Source organism: Sciurus carolinensis, chromosome 8 (genome assembly GCF_902686445.1).
Source record: "Sciurus carolinensis chromosome 8, mSciCar1.2, whole genome shotgun sequence".
Classification (NCBI taxonomy): Eukaryota; Metazoa; Chordata; class Mammalia; order Rodentia; family Sciuridae; genus Sciurus; species Sciurus carolinensis.
Window position 1 is genome coordinate 7,381,609 of NC_062220.1, and position 22,444 is coordinate 7,404,052.

The window sequence follows — 22,444 nt, forward strand, 5'->3', positions numbered from 1 at the left end:
GTGGGCGTTAACTAGGACCGTGGATGCTTGTCGCCCAACAGTTCTCTCTGCGGTCCGGGCTCCTCTGTGGGAGGTGGGGAGGCAGAGCTGCCCCCCCGGGATGGAGAAACGCTAAGCGACCCGTTCTTAGAGGCGGGCAGAGGCGTTGGAATGCTGGGCCCGACTCAGTGAATTTGGGAAAATTGGGAACTTAGATCGACCAGAGTGGTCCTGGTCTGGCAAATCCAAACATGGTCCTCTCCTGCTTAACACCCTGGGGGCTTCCCCATCTTTCTTAGGGTAAACTAAAATCTGACCAGGTCCTGCCCCCAGTCCTGACAGGCGTTAGTTCCTTGCCGGTGGCAATCTGGAGGGACGGTGGGGATTGCTTTAAAGAAACAGAAATTTATTCTCTCACAGTTCTGGAGACCAGAAATCCACCGTGGTGGTGTGGGCAGAGTTGGTTCTTCCTGGAGGGTCTGGAGGAGAATCCCCACCTCTCTCCTAGCTTCTGGCAGTGGCTGGGCATCCCTTGGGTTGTAGACGCATCTTGCCAACGTCTGCTCCATCTTCACTTGGGCTGTTTCCTCCACCCCTCCCTTCATAGAAAGATGACAGTGAGATTGAATGAAGACCCCCCTGTACTCTACTATGACCTCATCTTAACTGACCCTATTTCCAAATTAGATAACATTCTGAGGTTCTTGGAAGGACATTAATGTTGGGAAGATTCTCCTCAAAACACAAGAAGCTGAGTCCCCAGACTTCAGCACCCCAGGCCCCTCTCTTCTCTTTAGGCCTTCACCATCTTGCTGGGCCACTCAACTACGAACCAATTTCCTTCTTCCTGCAAGGTGCTAGAAATGTCACCACCTCAGAGAAGTCTCTGAATCCCCAGCTGAGTAACCCACCCACCCTGGCCTGTTCTGGGCTCACAGCATGTGTCACAGTTATAATTGGGGTGACGCTGAGTCACAGTCTATTCACGAGTGCCTTCCTCACTGAGATCTGCTTCGGAGGGTAGGAAGCAGGTCAAGGGAATGACAATAACAAACTTCATTCAAGGCCAGCGTGCTTGCACACTGACGGGGGAAGCCTGCCTCAGTAGGACAGGCCCTAGATAACGAAGGCCTGTGAAGCGTCCACTGCAGAGTCCACTGGGAAGGTCTCAGAGGCAGTGGCCCCTCTCCACTGGAGGGAGACTCAAATTCAGGCTCCATTGAAATAAAGCACATGAAATAAGACCCCCACCCTGATCATGGCTCTATATAAACTGACCCCACTCCACCTCCCTGACCTTTCCTGGACTCACTGCTCCGTCCCTTTGCTGCGGCTACCCTGGCATTCTCTTGCTCCTTGATCCTGCCAAGCCACTTCCTGCTGCAAAGCTGGCTTGTTGTCACTTGTTACCATTCAGATTCCCGAAGCATGTAACCATTACACCTTCTCTTGTGAGCTCTATTCTGGTACTGAGGATTGAGCCTAGGACTCTACCACTGAGCTACATTCTAGATCTTTTTATTTTTAATTTTGAAACAGGGTCTTACTAAGTTGCTCAGGGCCTCACTATATTGCTGAATCTGGCCTTGAACTTGCAATCATTCTGCCTCAGCCTCCCAAGCTGTGAGATGAGATGGTCACTCTTACAGACCCCCTTGATTCAGCTTCATATTATTCCAATGACCCAACCTTTGCTACAGAAGGATAGTTGTGTGGTCTTGTGGAAATGGTTCGGTATCAGACAGAGAAGTCTTAAAATTGATTCCTTGGAAACTTTCTGAGGCTGTGTCCTCATCTGCAAAATGGAAATAATTATTCCTACAAAAGTTTGCACATGTCCTATGTAAATTTTAATACACTTATTAGCAGTTCATGGATTCTTGTCAATTTAGCAAAGATTTATTAATTATGTCAATAGGAAATAGTATCACTTGCAATTACTAGAAGCAAATATGCTTACATTTGTAATATTTATCATTCTAAAATTTTCTAATTTTGGAAGTAATGTTATTGCAGATAATTTGGAGACTATAGAAGAGAAAGAGAAGAAAATTTAAAAATCATCCATAACCTGTTTTTGCAGGCCTCACCTGTATGCTGTGGATTAAATGATACAAATGAAGTGCATCCAGTTAGGAACAGAGGTGACCAGGGGAGCCAGGCAGCCTCACAGATAGGGCCTGCCAGGCGATGGAAAGTCCCTGTGTTGATGTTAGGGCGCCACGATGCTTGACAGAATTCTGAGAGTCTAGGCTTTGCAAGGTGTGGCCCAAGGTAGGACATTTGATTATAGGTCAAGAGGTTCCAGATTGAAATCACAAGTGCTTCTCCCGGTCCTTAATTTTTTTTAAAGAAATATATAAATGTTCTATGAAAAAAAATATAATTACTGAGAATATAGAAAAGTATGAAGAAGAAATAATCACTAATATTGTTACCATGGAAATAGGCACTGTTAGGATTTTCAGAATATTCCCCTTTTGCTTGTTTGGTTCCATTTATTTTTACATTGGCGATAATGTTCTGTCATCCAACACCATGATTCCCAACATGGCTGCACTGTAGGGACCCCGGCTTTAAAAGCACCAAGCTCTTCTCCCTCTGGTTAGTGGGTTTTTTTTTTGTTTGTTTGTTTGTTTGTTTCTAGTGCTGGGGATTGAACTCGGGGCCTTGTGCTTGCAAGGCAAGCACTCTACAAACTCAGCTGTATCCCCGGCCCCTGGTTAGTGTTCTTAAACCACCTGGCGACTCTAGTGAACGGTCAGACCTGAGCACTGCTGGCTTCCCGTATGAGCCACAGTTTCTTGGACATGCCTACCTGTGGATATGCCGCACTTGACTCACGGCTTCTCTCGTGTTCGGCATCTCAGTGGTTTAACTTCGGTGTGAATGTTGGCTGGAGAATCAAACCTAGGCACTCTGCATGTTAGGCAGGTGCTTCAACACGAAGCTACATCCCACTCCTGTTAAATATTTTAAATAATACTTGAGAGCAGTTAAATATCTGTGAACCAGACATTTCAGGCTTTTGCTAAGGATGGATTCCTAAAAATTGAATTACCTAAGTCAAAGAGAATTATCTCTAGTTTTTCCTCCCAAGAAAGATCGTACGAGTTTATAGCCCTACATAGTACCAGTCTCACCATGCCCTTGCCAGTATGGAAACCACGGTCTTATTTATTTTTCTATTTTAAACAGTGAAAGCTATTATAATGGTGCTGTTTTAATTTGTATATCTTTGGTTTTACCAAGACTTATTTGGACATACTGAGTTTGAACATTTAAGTCTATCAGCTGCTCTCATTTTCTTTTATGAATTGTCTGTTGATGGCTTTTGCTATTATATGTGAACTCTTTACATATTAAGGAAGTTAATTTGTAATATTTTGGATGTCATAAATGATGGAAATATTTTCACGTCTTGCTATTGTCCTTTTGGCTCTTTGTACGTACCTAAATCTTTAGTATTTATGTAGCCAAATCCATTTACATAACAAGCCTTCCCTGTCATGCAGAAATCAGTTAAATGCCATTTATACTTTCTTGTATTTATATTTATTTGATGTTTAATGCTCCAATCTACATGGTCCTCCTTTTGGTATATGATGTGAAGTTTAGCTGCCACTTTATTTCGCCCAAATAGCCATCCAAATCTCCCAGATATATTCTGTAAAGAGCCCTTCTTTCCCCTGTGAATCTGAAACTGCTTTATTTATCAGACAGTAGAACACTGTAGTTAAGTGCATGGACTGTGGTGCCAAAGGCCTGAGTTTCCATCCTTCTTACTAATCCTTTGATGTTGAACAATTTGCTTCACATCTCTGTGCCTCAGTTTCCCCATCTGTAGGGTGGGGATGGGTAATCATGGCGCCTGTACTGCGGGGTTGTTGTGAACATAGTTACTACTCTGTGCACACTCATGATTGTCTTTTATTTAATTTGTATTTGTACCCTGCTGTGTTCCCAAATCTAAATTCCAGATATTCTATCCTTGCTGTTTTCATTCTGTGTCTTAGTAAATGTCCTGATGTTTATAGTGAGACAAACTTTCCACTACTGCTTCTTTTTTCTTGTTTGTTTGTTTTCTGTTGTTGTTGTTTTGTTTTTAGTACTGGGGATTGAACCCAGGGACACTTAACCACTGAGCCACATCCCCAGCCCTTTTTATTTTATATTTTGAGACTGGGTCTTGCTAAAATGCTGAGACTGGATTTGAACTCTCGATCCTCTTGCCTCAGCCTCCTGAGCCGCTGGGACTATAGGCGTGGGCCACCAAGCTGGGCTTCCACATAGCTCTTGTGACTTGGTTTTCCTAGCTTCTGTCACCTGTTTTGTTTTACAAAATCAGTGGTCTTCCTGTTGCTAACTGAGCCTGACATCAAGGAGGATGGCAAGAGGAAGGACAGTGGCTGGAGAATGAAGAGGAGAGGGCGAGCGGAGGGAGCAACAAGGTGGAGGATGGCGAGGTGGCCAGGGCTCTCGGGTTGGAGCTGGGTGCTGCCAGGGCTCCAGGGGGCTTGGTGGGTGCTGCCAGGTAATGAGAGCGATCTTGCTTCACTGCCGCCTGGGCTGTGGGCAACAGATCAGGATCAAACAAAACAGTTCACCAAACGGGGGAAGAGAGCGAGGAGGAATGTCCCCACCAGGCAGAAAGACCGTGTGGAGTGACCAGGAGAAATGTCCCCGCGGGTATAGAAAATGCAGGGTTCGTGGGGGCCTGCGGGCACTGCGAGTTCCAGGTGGTGGCTGGTAAGCCAGGGCAGAGTGGGCGAGGCTCGGGAGAGCATGCGGCTGTCAACCAGGGGTCCCTCATTCAGATCTGGACACCGGCTTTGTGCAGCCTTTGAGAATTTCTAATCGGTGGCAAGTTTGTGTAACCAACCCCCTGACGGGCGATCCCAGAGCAGGCAGGCATGCGAACTGGTCCCTGTATTTCCAGGCATAAAGGACAAGACGTTTGGTATCTGGAAACAGCAGACTCTTGTGTCCCCTGATGGGGTGAGTGGACCTCAGCCACCTGATGTGTAGGTGGTTCAGGTCGGCACCTGGGGAGTAAACCAGGATGCTAAACACAATTCCCGCGGTATACTTTTTGGAAATGCTTAATTATCACCAACAAACTTGTTTTAGTTTACTGACGGACCCACAAAACAGTTCTATTCAGTAGCTATTTTCAAAGATATTTGCATAAAGTGCTCACCCCCATGGTAATCCTTTTGCATTAAATCAACTCTGTCACAAAACTAATTTAGTATATTCACTTCTGTAGCACCTTTCTTCCCTTACGAATTCCGCTTTTATATTAATTGGCAGAATGGGACAACTCGTGTGGATGCTCTTGTGAGTCACACATGCATCACCACGGGTTCCAAAGATGTTTCTGCTTCCTTCTGTCAGGATGTACTAGATTTCCTCGTAAGAACCCTGTTTCTTGTTTTGCTTGCTTGCTTCCATCAGCACAGTGCTGCAAACATTGCACTCTTGTATTATCACTGCAAAAGCAGAGTCTGCCTTCAACACCGAGCTTGCAAAGTGACTGCCACCGCATTCACCGCAGGCATCACACCTTTGACAAAATGAACTTCCAAACGCTTTGCTTTGATTCCACGAGTTGGATACCAGGACAGCAGGCCCGAAAGAGGGGTTGTCTCCAGTCAGACTTACATTCACCCTTCCAAACGAGGACTTTTAGCTCCTTCACTTCCAGAGTCACCAACTTATGACCAAGTATCCTGGGGATGGGTGTTTTCCTGGGAAAGGGTCCTCTCCATGCCTGGGAAGTCAACAGGATGGAAGAGAGAGGACCAAGAGGGCAGCCCCTGCCCCTCCCAAGGCCTGGGGTTTAATCTGGGGCAGAAACCAAATCCCTGAGTCCTGGTCCTGACCACCACCACCAGTCCTGCAGTGCCCAGGCAGGGCAGAGCCTCTTCCAGGTGGAGCTTGGGGAGTCTGCCGGGCCAGTTTTCCAGTGGCCTTGAGCTCTCCCCAGGGTTTAGTTTTTCCTCTTTGTATTTCAATAACAATCTTCACGGTTTTGTTTGTTTTCGGTGCTAGTTAACCCTCATGCGCTTACCACTGAGCTTTTTCTGTTTTCCCCAGTCCTTTTTATTTTTCACTTTTGAGATATGGTGTAATTTGCCTAGGTCGGCCTCAATCCTGCGCTCCTCCTGTTTCAGCCTCCCTAGTTACAGGGTTTACAGTCAAATGTCACCGTGTCCGGCTTAATGTTTTTAACACAGGAATGTGTGGCCTCTTTATAATCAAGAGCTGCTTCCAGATACTCAGTGCTGGCGTGTGCCTGAGTGCTTATGATTGTCACCACGTAGAGCTTCCATACCTGTGACGGCAAAAGGACAGAAGCCAACGGAAGTGTGCCAGAGGAACATGGGAGCACAAGAGGCAGGCTGATTGGCGTGTTTTCGAGAGGCACTGGGGCCCACGGAGTCTGGGCTGGCTTGGTAGCTTGGCTAACGAGCCAGATTAAATTGTGATTCTGTTTGTACTGATTTTTTAAGTTATTTTGTCTTTTACAGTGTATAAAACTGGAAGCACAGGCATTTACATCTCATCTGGTGTACATATTTGTACATAGACGTAAGCACTGTGATAACTAAAATTAACCTGTGAGCTCTTGCTGTTTAAAGGTGTATCAGAGAAGGGTAAGGAGGTTAAATGGAAACTGGGGAACAGGGATTGGGATGGAGTCTTAATTTTTCTCTGTGTGCCATTTTCGATTCTGAGCCATGAGAAAGCATGACTCATACAAAAGCCAGTTAATTCATACATTCAGAGAACCTCAGTTCAAACGTCTGGCTTCCAAAAACCTGCGTTGACTCCTCTCAAAGCATCCGGATAGAAGGCTTTCTGCTTCTCTGGGCAACCCCATCAGATAAAGGCCTACAGGAAGGCCAGGGGGTCATAGAGCAAAGAGAAGGCAGGGAGGGGGCCGAGGAGGCAAAGCTCTGGAGCCCATCCTGACCGACAGCCGAGTCCAGGCAGGGTATTAAGTGATTGTTTAACTCTTGATTCTGCCTCTTTAATTTACTGTGATTTGGGACAAATTACTTCAATTTCGTATGTCATTGCCATCCATAGGGCTATTACAAATAATTTTTAAATCTACATACATGAAACTCTTAGAACAGTTTATCTAACACTTACTTTACAAGTGCTTTAAAAACATTAAACAGAATTACTGCAGGTGTCCTGGCTATGACTTCAGCAGAAAGGAGTGCTCTGGAAGCCACTTCTGCCAGCAGGGGGTGTAGCTCAGGGGTAGAGCATTTGACTGCAGATCAAGAGGTCCCTGGTTCAAATCCGGGCGCCCCCTAATTATTTGTCTCCCTCTTCCAATTCATGCTACCTTAACCAGTAAGGTAGAGGACACACCAGAGAAGACAAGCTTCCCTGGATGACCTTGACCCCATTTCCTGGGGGGTAAGTGCTGGATGGCAAGGGAATTAAATCAGGTGATAGAAGCAAAATGCGGTTTAGGATGTCTGTTTCCTTCTGTGTTTCTGCAGCAAGGACTCTGCCTTTGCCTGTGAATGCCTGGAGAGTGGTCTGCGTCCATTTTGCATCCACCTTTTTCCAACTGAGTCACCTTGGATTCCAGAACAACATCTGATCTGATTAACATTTTGTGATAAATCCAAGCTACACCCCACCCCCACCCTCACACACAACAGCAACTTTCTTGTGGGGAAACCTCCCACCCTCCCCTGCTCATTCCTGAGACCACAGCTGATTGAGGTCATTGGCTTTAGCAGCTGGAAAATGCCTCCATCTCTGCAAATTCCCAGCCCCTGCCCTCATTTTCTTTCTGTAAAACTGTCCCGACCCGTGGGACATCAACGAGGAACGGCAAACCTAAGAGAGAAGGAATGAAGGGACAAGAGACGCAGGGAGAGGCAGCAAGACAGGAATTCTGATCAAGCTGCAAATTTTTATTGTTCTCACGGGTATTTATGCTGAGGGAATGAGGGGTATGACGAGGTGCAGCCTGGTTGGTTGTACTCTTCTGCTGGGTTCCTGATAGGGTGCAAATTCGCGCTGGCGGGAAGGTGAAGTTCGCGCCGGCGGGAAAGTGTAGTCCCAGAAGAGAAGCCGTGGGCGCCATAGGCGCCATACTGTCAGAATTATCAGCCGGGGGGGGGGGGGGGGGGGGGGGGGGGGCGCTGCTGTTTATTGTAAAGGTCAGAATGTTCTCAGAATGAGAATTTCTTGGTCCCTGACATTTCCCCCTTTCTTATATAAAATTATTGACCATTTTTCGATAGCCATATTTTAAGGGGGTGATAGAGGTTATGTGGCGAGACGGGGGCACAGCTTGCCTGAACAGGTATAGGGCTGGAGTGACAATCCCTCGGGAACTGCGCCTGTCTTAGGTTGTCCGTGGCAGAGCAACATCCTTACCCGTCATTGGATAATGAGGCTCTAGCCCTCATTTCCTGTCTTAGGTTGGTATGAGCTCTTACGAATCTTACCCGTCATTGGCTGTCCAGTTCAGCTCACAGGGGTGATGGTCTTTTAAGATCACCATCACGATCCATCATCTCCAGTCGATGGTAATGAACCTGAATAGGTTTCGCCTGTATAGCCTCAATTTGAGCTTTAAGAAAAGCCATGATCTTGTTGAATATCAAAGGACCTATAGATACAATAAGCAGCAAGCAAAGGAGGGGACCTTAGCAGGGTCCTCAAGTCCTGCATGGCTGTGGGAGAGCAGTGAACAGGCAGCCATTATCCAGAGAAGCAATGGTGTGCAGTCACAGGGTCTGTCATTCAGGGGATTTTTCGCATAGATTGTCGGCTGCATCTATAAGAGAGGAAGATTCATCCTCAGGGGGAAGGTTTCCGTCCCTGGATTGTGGTAAATCATTGACCTGTTTGACCAGGCATTCTGGTAACCATCTTGGGGCTGCTTGTTCTTGATCTAAAATACAAGCTGAGCCTCGTCCCCAAATGAGGACGGGATCTGGGCCTTTCCATTTATTTGTTAAAGGATCGCGCCACATAACAGATGGGCGAGCAGAATTAGAAGAGGGATGCCAATGTCTGTCTGCGGTCGAATGTCCTTCATTGTCTAGGGTAAGAAAGTTAAGAGCAAATAATGCATGATTAAGGCGATCCCTGGGAGTGGTAAATGCAAGGGAAGAGGCCTTAAGGCGGGTAAGCCAGGTTTTTAAGGTGAGGTGTGCACGTTCCACAATGCCTTGACCTTGAGGGTTATATGGAATTCCAGTAGTATGAGAGATTTGAAGAGTGGCACAAAACTGTTTGAACTTGGTACTGGTATATGCAGGGCCATTATCTGTCTTAATATGTGCTGGCTTTCCCATTATGGAAAAGGCTGAGACAAGATGAGAAATGACATCCTTGGTAGCTTCTCCGCAATGCGGTGATGCAAAAATAAAGCCACTAAAGGTATCTATGGAAACATGTATGTACTTTGTTTTCCCAAATTCAGGAAAGTGAGTAACATCCATCTGCCAAATCTGATTGGGCAGTAATCCTCGAGGGTTAACACCCAGATGTTGAATAGGAAGGGAGACAACGCAAGCAGGACACGCTTTTACAATTTCCCTTGCTTGTTGCCTGGTAATTTTACAGAGTAACCGAAGGCTCTGAGAATTTAAGTGGTGAAGTTTGTGTAAATCTGTGGCCTCTTGGATGGATCCAATAAGAACTGGGAAAAGGGACCGAGTGGCTGCATCAGCCTGAGCATTACCCCGTGATAGGGGACCGGGAAGATCAGAATGTGCTCTAATGTGTCCTAAGAAAAATGGATGTTTTCTAGCCTGAATTAGTTGTTGAAGCTGGTTAAACAAAAAGGCTGCATTGGAGGAAGCCTTAATGGCGGGTGAAATCTCCAATAGGGGCACAGAATGGGCAATGTAAGCACTGTCTGTATAAATATTAATAGGTTTATCAAAAAATGTCATAAAGACTTGTGTTATAGCAAACAATTCTACAAGCTGTGCTGATGGATAAGCAGTGTCAAAGGTGGTAGGCTGATTATCAACAACAAAGGCTGCACGGCCATTGCTGGAGCCATCTGTAAAAACAGTAAGGGCTTGTGGAATAGGAGCCTTCCGAGTAACCCGAGGAAAAATAAATGGATGTAACTGAGCAAAATGCAAAAGGGGGTCATTGGGAAGGTGGTTATCGATTATTCCCAAAAAGCCTGATAGAGCAATACCCCATTCATCCCTCGTCTGTAGCAAAAATTGGGTTTGATCCTTAGTGTATGGAATCAGAATGTTATCAGGGTCTTTGCCAAAATGTTGTCGAGAAAGCAAGCGACCTTTAATAATGATAGAAGCTACCTGAGCAGGATAGACAGCAATAACTTTAGAGGATGTGGCGGGCAAATGAACCCAAAGCAAGGGGCAACCCTTATTTTTAAAATGTGGATCCCGCTGCCAGAATAGTCCCGTGGGTGTATGAGGGGTGTGTAATATAACCAAAACCAAAGGAAGGTTATAAGATATTTGTGTAACAAATTGTTGAGCGATGGCTTCTGTGACTTGAATTAATGCTTGCCGTGCCTCGGGAGTAAGCTCTCGAGGAGAAGAAGGGTCAGAATCTCCCCTTAAAATATCATTAAGAGGCAAAAGCACATAGGTGGGTAGTTTTAAATATGGTCTTAGCCATTGGATATCCCCTAGTAGTTTTTGGAAATCGTTAAGAGTGTGGAGATGGTCCACACGCAATTGTATATTAGGGATTTGAATTTGATTAGTTTGAAGTTTGAGGCCCAAGTAGGTGTAGGGGTCCTGTGTTTGTACCTTATCAGGGGCTATCTGAAGTCCCAAGGCAGTAAGGGCTTTATAGAGATCCAAATAACAATTGTTAAGATCATAGGTATTAGGTGCAGCAATTAACAAATCATCCATATAATGTAATATATAAACTTGTGGCCACCGCTCTCTCACAGGGTCTACTGCTTGAGCAACATATTTTTGGCAAAGACTAGGGCTGTTAGCCATACCCTGGGGAAGGACCTTCCATTGAAATCTTTGCATAGGGCCCTGAAAATTGATGCAGGGGAGGCTGAAAGCAAAATAGGGTCTGTCATGTAAAGGAATAGTAAAAAAGCAATCTTTTAAGTCGATGACCATTTTATAATAGTCCCTAGGAATAGCTACCGGTGTAGGGATGCCTGGCTGTAATGCCCCCATCGGGCGCATAACCTTATTGATAGCGCGCAAATCCTGTAAAAGGCGCCATTTGCCTGATTTCTTCTTAATAACAAAAATAGGAGTATTCCAGGGTGAGGTTGAGGGTTCCACATGGCCGGCTGTCAACTGTTCCTGTACTAACATGGAGGCAGCCTCTAATTTTTCTTGGGTAAGGGGCCACTGATCCACCCACACAGGAGTTTGAGTTTCCCAAATAATTTTGTCTGCATGGGGTACAGGAGGGTCAGGGACCAACACTAAAAATCCACATACCCAAGTCCAAATTTGTCTGTTTTTTGTATGGGCTGTACAGGCTCAACCTGTCCTTGTCCTAGCCTTCCAAGGCCTGTACCAGGGATAAAGCCCATACGAAGCATTTGATGAGTGACTAAAGAGTCGGGACTAGCAAGAATAACTTTCATTTGGCTTAGAATGTCTCGTCCCCAAAGGTTGACAGGGAGATCAGGAACAACGAAGGGGGTAACGGTTCCTTTATTCCCTGTGTTATCTTTTGTGTCAGTCCAATTAAGCACCCTGGAGCTAACTAAGGGGTTTCTTGACTGCCCTATTCCTTTAAGGTCAGTTAGTGATGAGGTGAGGGGCCATTCTGATGGCCAATATTTTTGAGAAATAACTGTGGCGTCCGCACCAGTATCTAGGATCCCTTGGAATTTCTTTCCTTCAATAAATAAGGTAAGAGTGGGTCTTTTGTGGGAGATAGGTTGGACCCAATACACATCAGAGGAACCTAAAGAGGCTGTGTTTCCTGGTGAATTTCCTGAATTGAGGGGAAGGAGTATTAATTGTGCAATTTTTGTTCCTGCAGGAATGGCAGCTACTCCATTAACAGCTGTGGCCAGTATTTTAATTTCTCCAGTGTAATCATCATCAATGATGCCAGGGAAGACCTGAACACCTTGTAAGGTGGTAGGAGCTCTCCCAAGAATAAGAGCACACATATGAGGTGGAGGGGGGCCTACAACCCCAGTGGGTATATTTGGGGTCCTTGCATAGAGTCTAATATTGTATCGGTGGAGGCACAGAGGTCCAATCCTGCGCTGCCTGGGGTAGCACGTTGGAGGGAGGTGATTGTGGAGAAGGACAGGGAGCCTGGATTGGGTTGGGAGTCTGAGAGGGAACAAACCTTATTGCCCCTGGGTTTGTTCTGGGGGTGGTCGGGGCCAGGGGCTGGCCCCGAGAGGAGTTTCCCGAGAAGTTAGAGGGAATAGGCTGTCCAAGGGCATTGGTCTTGGATCTACACTCCTTGGCCCAGTGGCGACCTTTACCACATTTAGGGCAAAGGGTGAGCGGAGGTGGTTTAGTCCCTGTTTGAGGAGATATGGGTCCTTGACCCAGTCTCCCTGTTGGGCAGTCTCGCGCAAAATGGCCAGGTTGTTTGCAAGTAAAGCAAGTACGTGGGCCAGGGTGGTGAAGGGCCTTGGTGAAGGCGGCACCAATGGCGAGACCCATGGCATGGGCTGTTCCTACCCCGGCACACAGCCTAATGAAGTCAGAAAGGTCCCCTTTATCTTTGTGGGGCCGAAGAACATCTTGACATATTGGGTAGGCATTTTCAAAGGCAAGATATTTTACAAAGGAGCTCTCGTTTTCACTTGGTCCAAGTAAGCGCTCCGCAGTTAGATTAAGCCGGGCAACAAAGTCACTGTAAGGCTCGTCAGGACCCTGATGAATTTTTGCTAGGGAGGTGGTGGCCGAGCCCTTTTGAGGGAGCCGTCTCCAAGCATGCAAACCAGCAGTTTGAACCTGTGCTAGGAGCCCAGTAGGAAAGCGTGTCTGTTTAGGGTTAGTATCAAATGGCGCATTACCCACTAGTTTAACATAGGTCCAGGATTTAGAGGAAGCCTTGGTTGAATTTTTTTGGGCAGTTTCCCGACAGTATTCCCTAACGTCTGCGTTCCACAACAGGAAGTCACCCGCACTGAGGGTGGCTCGGGCCAAAAATTTCCAATCATTAGGGGTGAGCCACTGTGTACTATGGTTCTCTAGCAAGGCCAGTGTATAAGGTGCAGTGGGGCCATACTGTGTACAAGCCTTTTTAAGTCTTTCAAGAAAGCGGAGGCTCAGCCTTTTATAAGAACCAAGGGCTCCACTCTGTCCAGAGGTGGGCTCCTCCTCATCCCCTGATTCCTGGTCCTCCTCTTGTTCCCTCTCTGGTTCTACCTCTTGTTCCTCCCCTGATTCCTCTTCCTGACTTCCTTTTAAATTCTCTGCTTCAGTTTGTGCGGGCTGATCTGCTTGACTGCGAGTGACTGGAAAAGCAAGAACAGGCTGACCACGTGGCTTCACCTTACGAGTATTGAGGGGTCTTGGGCCAGTTTGTGTTAACTCCGTGCCCAAGGCCAGTGAGCGAAGCTCGGCATCAAGGGCTTTTAGTTCTTTTAAAAGTTGGATTTGTTCCCACCTATGTTGGAGAGACTCGCGTAAAGGGGTTAGATTAGGCAAGGGAAGTGGGGAAAAAATGTCTGGGGGGGCAGTAGGTCCCTGAAGGGCGGAGCACGAAAGGCAGGGGGTGTATAAGTGGGAAGTGGATTTTTAAGAGGTGGCGGGTCTGGAGAATGGTATTGAGCCGCTGCCTCCTCCAAGGTAGCCTCCTCCTCTGGGGTCACGTCATCATAGGGATTTAAAACCAGATAAATCTTAGGGGGACTTTTAGGGGACTTTTTTGGTAAGGTGGGGTCTGGGAGGTTCCCGGGGTCTGGGTCCCAGGATCCTGAGAAGGCTGAGTAGGGGGCATTTGAATACTAACCGAAGGGCATGCCGATGGGGAGTGAGAGGTGGATTGCATTGCCTGCTCCCCAATCTTTACAAGTTTTAAAGTACCACTGTCAAAGGGTGAGCTTTTAAGAATCTCATTAATTAAATTCCAATAAGAAAAGGCAGTGACAGGCACCTTTTGAGGACCAAAAGTCTCATAATAATCTTTGAGGCAGTCTCCTACTCTGAGCCACCTTTTACCATCAATTGACCCCTCGAGGGGAAACCAAGGACACAAATCCTCTATGTATGAAAAGAATAATTTTAAGTCCTTTTTCTTAACACGCGCTCCCCGAGTCTTGAGGGGAGTCCTTGAGACCCGACAGAAACAAATCATGTGACGAAACTGCTTGTCCCATGGTGCGTCACTCACCTTGCGCTGGCCTCACTCTCCTCCTGGATCTGACTCCCGGTCGCGTCCACCGAGGCGATCTCGAATCCCGCTTGGCCAAGTCTTCCCCAGAGGGCAGCGTTCGCTTCTCAAACAAAGGCTCGAGCCAACCACGTTGGGCGCCAACTGTCCCGACCGCGGGACATCAACGCGGAACGGCAAACCTAAGAGAGAAGGAATGAAGGGACAAGAGACGCAGGGAGAGGCAGCAAGACAGGAATTCTGATCAAGCTGCAAATTTTTATTGTTCTCACGGGTATTTATGCTGAGGGAATGAGGGGTATGACGAGGTGCAGCCTGGTTGGTTGTATTCTTCTGCTGGGTTCCTGATAGGGTGCAAATTCGCGCTGGCGGGAAGGTGAAGTTCGCGCCGGCGGGAAAGTGTAGTCCCAGAAGAGAAGTCGTGGGCGCCATAGGCGCCATACTGTCAGAATTATCAGCCGGGGGGGGGGGGGGGGGGGGAGGGGCGCTGCTGTTTATTGTAAAGGTCAGAATGTTCTCAGAATGAGAACTTCTTGGTCCCTGACATTGTCAGTTCCTCAAACAGGGCTGGGTCTCTTGTCTTCTCAAGGTAGCACTGTTGCCGAAAGCTTGGTCCTTGTCCCCAGTGCCAATCCAATAACAAGGACACAGTTTTGAGAAAAAGGAAAAAGGTTTATTGCTTTGCTAGTAAGGAGAAACACAGGGGACTCCTATCCCAGAGGCTATGATTCTGCCCCCCTGTCCCAGAGGCTGTGATTCTGCCTTTCTGATTGTGCAGGAACAGGGGACTTTTAAAGAGGTGATTCAGAGAAAATGAGATTAGGGAGGAGAGATCAAGAAGATCAGGGAAAAGAAGACCAAGGGGAAGGTCAGGGAGAAGGTTGGGAAAGAGGAAAAAAATCATGTTAAGTCTCAAAGCCACCAGGGATAAAGTCAAAGCATCTCGTGAACCCCACTCCTTCACTCCCTTCACCATGACCTTCTCTGTTAGGTTTTTGGAGTGAGTGGCCAGACCTGATTTGTTGGATCTTCAGAGTCAGGCCTCTGGCCAGTGAAGGGTTATAGAAAATAATATTCCTGTAAGATAACTCCCCAAGAAAATGGAGGGATGGTGTGGCTCGGGGGAAGGGGAAAGGAAATTAAACCTCTCCCAGTGCATTCCTGGTAACAATGGGCCCTAAAGGAAAGGGGCGGATATGGAATGCCAGGCTCTAACCCTTGGCCTTCCCCCTGTCAACGTAGTTCTGAATGACAACAAGCAAGATTTGAATACTCATCCTTGGGATCTAACCCATACAACTAGCCCCTGATGGTCAAAACTGCACTACACGATGATTACATCACCCTCCTGGTACCCTATAAAACCAGAATCCCCCTGTAACTGGCGGCCATTTTCCCATACGGAAAGTGGACCCTGATGGCGTCTGAGTCTGCGAAGGAATCGAAGCTTCTCTGAATCCATGGAGGTGAGCTTCCCGTCCTTTTGTGCTTACAGCCAGGAACTCGGGTGACAGTCCAGGAAAGACTGAGACTAAACATTAGCAACATGTGTACAGATCATCTAGACTAAAGCAAAAGAAGCTGCCAACACGGGTTTCCCAGGAGTGGGAAAGGAATGTGAGGGAGAATTTCCACTGCACATTTTTTTGTTCCTTTTGAATATCGTCTCCTGTGAACTTTTGTAAATTCAGAATTCATTTTTTTTTAAATAGAATTGAAAATTGAACTGCATTAGGTCTCCCTGTAACAGTGGGTCCCCTTTATGTTTTGAATATAACCCTTGCTGCTCGGCCACTGCAACTTACTTTTAAAATGGACATGTTTCTTTCTCTTCCTCTCTCCCTGCTCCTCCCTAATCTCTCCTCCTCCATAATCTCAGGGAAACAGGATTACCTTTCTTCCCCATCTAGACCAAGTTATCAGTTCCTGAGCACACACCCACCATAGGAAGGCAGTAATCCAGACTTTGGGGAAGGTACCAGAAAATCTCAGAAATGACTGTCTCCCAAATTAACAAATGAATTACGACTCCAAGGAGAACATGTGGAATGTCACCTTTGAGTCACCTCTTTAAAAGCCCCCTGTGTTTCTCCTTTGCTAGCAAAGCAATAAACCTTTTTTCTTTTTCTCAAAACCACATCTGCATTATTAGATTGGCATCAGGGACAGAGAACCCAACTTTCAGTAACAATATAATCCCAATTTTTGGTTCTGGTGTTAGACGATGTGGGTTAATGAATTTCTCTCCACTTTGTCCTTGTTTGTAAATTGGGGGCAATCAGTACACATCTCACCGTGCAATTCCTGGAAAGCAGTTAGGAAGCCAGTCCCATAGGCACTGTTCTGGGAAGGATAGAGAGTCCTAGGGGAGGGAGAGAAGACACAGAGAAACCAGGCAGGAAGATGGGTCTTCCTGCCATTGGGGTAGAGCAAGGTCATGGACTAAGGGTGTCTGCCCCCTTGGGCTGCTCCCCCACCTCCTCTCCTGCAGCCAGCCAGGCAGGTCTTGGGTCTCTAGCACCAGAGGGCAGGGATGACACTGTAGAATGCAAATCATCAGTGCTTGGCTTTTAAGTCCCAACAGGCTAGTGGTGGGGATTCAGGGAATCATGGTTGGCGTGGAAGCAACCCAATGTCCTTGTATGGCAAAGCCATCTGGGCACAGCTGGGAGCACCTGAGGAAGGGACACCATGAGTTCAAGGCAGCAGGAAAACAGAAAAGCCATGCCTACAGGGGCTGGGATGATGTGGGGGGCAGGGCCATCCCCATCCCCACTGCTGTGACACACTAAAAGCAACTTCAGGATTGTGGTGCAGCACGTGGGAAATATTGGGGGAACCCAGAGTGAAGTCATTACACTTTTTATTTATCAATTATCATTTTTATTTTTTGGTGCCAGGAATTGAATGCAGGGGCACTAACCACTGAGTGACATCTCCGGCTGTTTTCACTTTTTTTTTTTTTTTTTTTTTTTTCAGTGCTGGGGGTTGAACCCAGGGCCTTGTGCTTGCGAGGCAAGCACTGTACCAACTGAGCTATCTCCCCAGCCTGTATTAGAGACAGGGTTCCACCAAGTGGCTCAAGGCCTCACTAAGTTGCTGAGGCACCTTTGAACTCTTGACCCTCCTGCCTCAGCTCCAGAGTCGCTGGGATTACAGATGTGTAGCAACACGCCCACCCAGATCATTACATTTCTGCCATACAGCTGGGCGCAGTGGCCCATACTGTAATCCCCGCAGCTCAGGAGGCTGAGACAGGAGGATTTCGAGTTCAAAGCCAGCCTCAGCAATTTAGTGAGGGCTTTAGCAACTCCGTGAGACCCTGTCTCTAAATAAAATACAAAAGAGGGTTGGGGATGCGGCTCACTGGCTAAGTGCCCCTGGTACTAAATAAATAAAAATTCTGCCCTCCAGCAGAATGGGACTTCAATTAGAAATCAGCTTGTTTTGTAAAAGAATAAGTCTATATCCTCCATCCCTCAATTTTACCTCACACAGCAGATCACAGGGCCCAGACACTAACAGTGACAATAATGTATAAATCCAGGGGGCCCATTGATATATAGGGATAAGTGGGCAACACTGAGGTTTCGGGTTAGCGGATGTGAGTAGGTATTCTGGCCCCTAGGGAGAGGACAATATTTTGGAACAAGAATCATTGATAATAATTTTCCACAGCCTGAGAAAACAGTCTCAAGAGCATCAATTCCATTTGCTCTGATTGCAGCCTCCCTAAGCAACCTTGCTAGCTAATTTGGTTTCCCAGGTAACCTGAAGGGCATTCTGGTTCATTATGGATCAGTCTCTGAGAGCCTAATTAGGAACATCTTGAGAGCCTGGTCAAATCAGGTTGCAGCTACCACTGGAGGGGTCTGTTCTGCAAATGGGAAGCTCAAGCCCCACATCTTGATGCCTAGGCTGAAGGTCTGCTGGCTCGGGATTTCTGGGTGCCCTTTTATAGCTAATTATTAGTACTTGGGTGAGGATGACGGTGAGGGGCAAAGTGACCATCATAATCCAGCAAGTACCATGGAGGCAGGGCTACCCCATGGGGACTACCAGAGATGGAGAGACCCTTGAGACTCGCTGTTGAGAACCGTGTTAGCGAGCGGCGTCCTCAGACCCTGCTACTTTCACTTTTAGGAATCAGTAAAATAAATAAATAAGATAAATAAATAAATAACCGCTTGCCCACGTTCTGAGCTTTCATTCCCTGTCCCCCTCTTCCTCTTCTCCCGGGATGGCAAAACTCCACCTGGGAAAATCCAATGACACTCTTACTCTAGGGGAAGACTCAGGTCTTGCCTATTACTGAAAAAAAAAAAAAAAAAAAATTACACAGTCCTGGTATGTTAGTTTGCCAGGACTGTCATAGCGAAAAATCACAGACTGGGTGGTTTGAACAACAGGATCTTAGTTTCTTTCAACTCTGGAGGCTGCAAGTCTGACATCAACGTGTTGCAGAGTTGGCTCCCTCCCAGGCCCCTCTCCTTGACTTATGGCTGACTGTCTTCCTCCTGTGTCTCCACACAGCTCTGTGAATGTGTGTCTGTGCCCCATCTCCTCTTCTACCAAGGACACTAGTCAGAGTGGACGAGGGCCACCTCATGACTGTGTCCGTGTGTGGTGCTGGAGATGGACCCCAGGACTTTGCATGTACTAGGCAAGTGCTCTCTACCACTAGCTACATTCCCAGGTATTTTTCTAAATTTTTAAAGGATTTTTGAGACAGAATCTCACTAAGTTGCTGAGGCTAGCCTCAAACTTGGGATCCTCCCACCAGCCTCCCAAATAGCCGGGATTACAGGCATGCACCACTTCACTGGCCTAGTGACCTGATTTTAACTTGCTTACCTCTGAAGAGACCCTGTCCCGAAATACAGACACACTTGGAGGTCCTGTGGGGTTCGGATGCCACATGTGATCCCCGGGGGACACAGTGCAGCCCATACCCCTGATAAGTAGCCCTCAAATCGTGAACTCGGCTCTCCACTGGGACACATCCTCAACCCTTTTAGTATTTTTTTAAACTTTTAAAATTTTTTAACTTGTTCCGATTGGTTATACCTGACTTTGACACATCATACATAAATGGAGTCTAACTTCTCCTTCTGCTTGTTCAAGATGTAGAATTACACTGCTCATACAGTCATATATGCACATAGGGTAATAATGTCCCATTCATCCTACTATCCTTCCTACCCCACTGCCCCTCCCCTCCCTTTACTCCCCTCTACCTAATCCAAAGTTACTCTAGTCTTCCCTAGCAGGTCCTCACCAAGTTGCTGAGGCTGGTCCCAGACTTGGGATCCTCCCGCCTCAGCCTCCCAAATCTCTGGAATTACCGGCGTGCACCACTGCACCCAGCTTCCTTGACGGTTTTGAGGAGTACAGCTTAGGTATTTCATGGAATGTTCCACAACTTGGATTTGTCTGATGTTTTTCTCATTACACTAGAGTGATGGGTTTGGGGAGAAGGGTCCTGGAGGTATAGGGTCATTCTAATGTTTATATATCCCTGCTCCTTATGTCGCCATATCCTTAGGTATCATCAACACACAAATGTTTACCTCAACCACCTGCCTTTCCATATTGGAAGGAAGTTGCTATGAACAGTTTTCACTTAAAGGAGTGAAGTTACATAAGCACATAAAAGTACCTGCATAAATCATTTGCAATTCTTCTACCCAGGAGACTATTCATCTATGAGACTATACTCATCTATTCTCCCCTATTCATTCATTCGATCATTTATTTATGCCATAGATATCTATTTTATACTCTGGGTCACAGTCTGATGCTATTGATTTCTTGCTTGCTCCCTCTGGACTCCTACAGGGACTCTGCACCAGTGCACAGCACAGGTGGGGACCACAGCCAGAGTGCCAGGCCCCTCAGAGATCTGCCCAGGAACACACTACCAGTGACCAGTGACCAGTGTGTTGTCACCTCCTCTCACCATAATAATGCAGAAGACAGATTTTATAATAGATTTTCTGTTTATTTTCAGGTAAAGGCTCCAATTGCTCTGGGAATCCAAACCTCAAATGTGGAGCCAGCACAGAGACAGCCCCAGAAGCCCCATGGGGGATCCCTGCGAGGTGAGCACCAAGTGAAGCGGGTAACCCAGGCGGGGCTGTCCTGCATCCAGGCTGGCACATAGAGGATCCACCCAGGTACCAGCAGGGCCCTGGACCACGGCAGGGTGCAGTAGCACTGTTAGCGCTGAGATGGAGGAGACCCCTTGGCCAGGCCTGTATCCTAGCCTTGTCTCATGTGCCATCCCAAACCCCGCTCGTGACCTGTGCTGAAAACAAAGCAAGTCACAATTCAACTTTCATTGCTTGCAAACCAGAAAGGGACATTTGCAATTCAAGGAATGGGCACTGCAGTAGAAAACCAGGGCCCAATTTGGCATTGGGAGGTGGTAGACAACGTGGCACTCGGGAATCATGGTGGTCACCTTTCCCTGCCCTCCAGGGCAGGGGACACCTACAACCACCATCCCTAGCAAAACCAAGCTGTCTGTGCCGGTGGCATGGCTCTGTCTGCTGGGGGATTCGAGTCCATTAGTGGGGTCATAAAAGCAGAAGAGTGTGGCTTCTCGTGGCCTTTCATAGTGTCCGGAGCCTAAGTGCAAACCTTAAATAGCAAACACGTGGAGGCTGCAGTCACGATGTGTAACTGGGGTAAGTAGCACACTGTGAGGGGGACAGGCTGTGGGAACTGGCGGACTCCAGGGGTCTGGGTGGAGGACACGCCACAGGCAGAGTGAGGAGAACCCCACAGGCTGTTGCGAGGCCATGACGCGTGGCCACATGGATCCCCAACAAGGGAACCCAGATCAACAAGAAGGGACAGTTGCTGACATCCTTCCAGAAATCTCCTTTGTGCCGGGCTGCGGTTTTGTGGAATCACTTGCCATGGTTCCTGTTCTCAGGTGCCTGGGGGATGAGCCCCCTCTCTTCATGGCCTCCCCGCCCTTGGTCAGGGCTCCACACTGGATGTCCCACCATGCTCACATCTGGATCCCAGCAGCCCCTCCCCTCCCTTTACTCCCCTCTACCTAATCCAAAGTTACTCTAGTAACCTGGCCTTTCCTTAGTGGGTGCCATGTGTCATCACAGGAGCGGAGGAACCAAGGACTGCAGAGCGTCCCTCCCAGCCAGGTGGCTTCTCTGGTAAGAGGGCTCACACTGGCGCTGCCTGAGCCCCTCGGCCCTGGCTCTGGTGGCTGTAGGTTCTCCCTCTGGGCGCGGACCCTGGAGAGCAGGATTGAGGGCTGAGCCTGCAGGGCTGGTGTGGAGAAGGGCTGGGAGGAGCCTCACTCTTGGGACATGGCTGGGCTGATGTCCATCTATGGCCAGGAGTACCAGGGTTGAGGACTTGGCAGAGGTGACACCATTTGGACACCGTTTGCAGTCTGTCCCAGGTACTTTCTGACAGGGCCCACATATGTGAGGAGAGTGCTCTGCCCCTGAGCCGCACCCCCAGCCCCTGTACCACGGCTTTCTGGCCTTCAGTCAAATGCTGTCCTGAGCCATCCTCCTGTCCTGCTGTAACTTCGCAGTTGCCCCCTTCTTGCTATGGGGACACACCCAGGACTTCAGGCTTGTTGGTGGCAGCTGGCAGTGTTAGAGGGCCGGGGCCTTCGAGAAACTCAGGTAATGCAAAAAGCCCCTTTGAACCCAGTTCTTACAACCAAATCAGAAAGATTTCAGACATGTCGCTCAGAGTAACAGGAAGGAGACACGAAAAGGGAAAGGGGACACCCTCAGGGGAGAGAGTGGGTCCTCTCAGAGAGGAAGGGATGACATACCTCTTCTGCACTCCAGTTTTATTGGGGATCCCAGAGAAATTTCCGAGAGTCCTGCCCAAGTCCACCTCTTGACTTTTGACTTACAGTGGGATGACATCAGACTTTCACGTCCCCACTGTCATGGCAACTCTCCGTCACACTGGTCCGTGCTGACTGGTTCTAACTGGATTCTTCCCATACAGTCCTACAGATTTTACGATCAGGGGGAACTATCTTTATCTCTCTGAGTTTCAAGATCTGATCACAAAAGGCTCCTGGGTTCCTCCCATCAACATTATCTTGGGCCTGCATTTCTCCTGCAGGTAGGTTAGTTTA

General features: G+C 47.6%; 1 non-coding gene across 1 annotated transcript; it reads left to right on the top strand.

Annotated features, from left to right (window-relative positions):
* Window positions 1-7,237: 7,237 nt before the first annotated feature.
* Window positions 7,238-7,309, top strand: Trnac-gca (transfer RNA cysteine (anticodon GCA)). Its single transcript has one exon. It is a non-coding gene; the product is annotated as a tRNA-Cys (tRNA).
* Window positions 7,310-22,444: the final 15,135 nt, after the last annotated feature.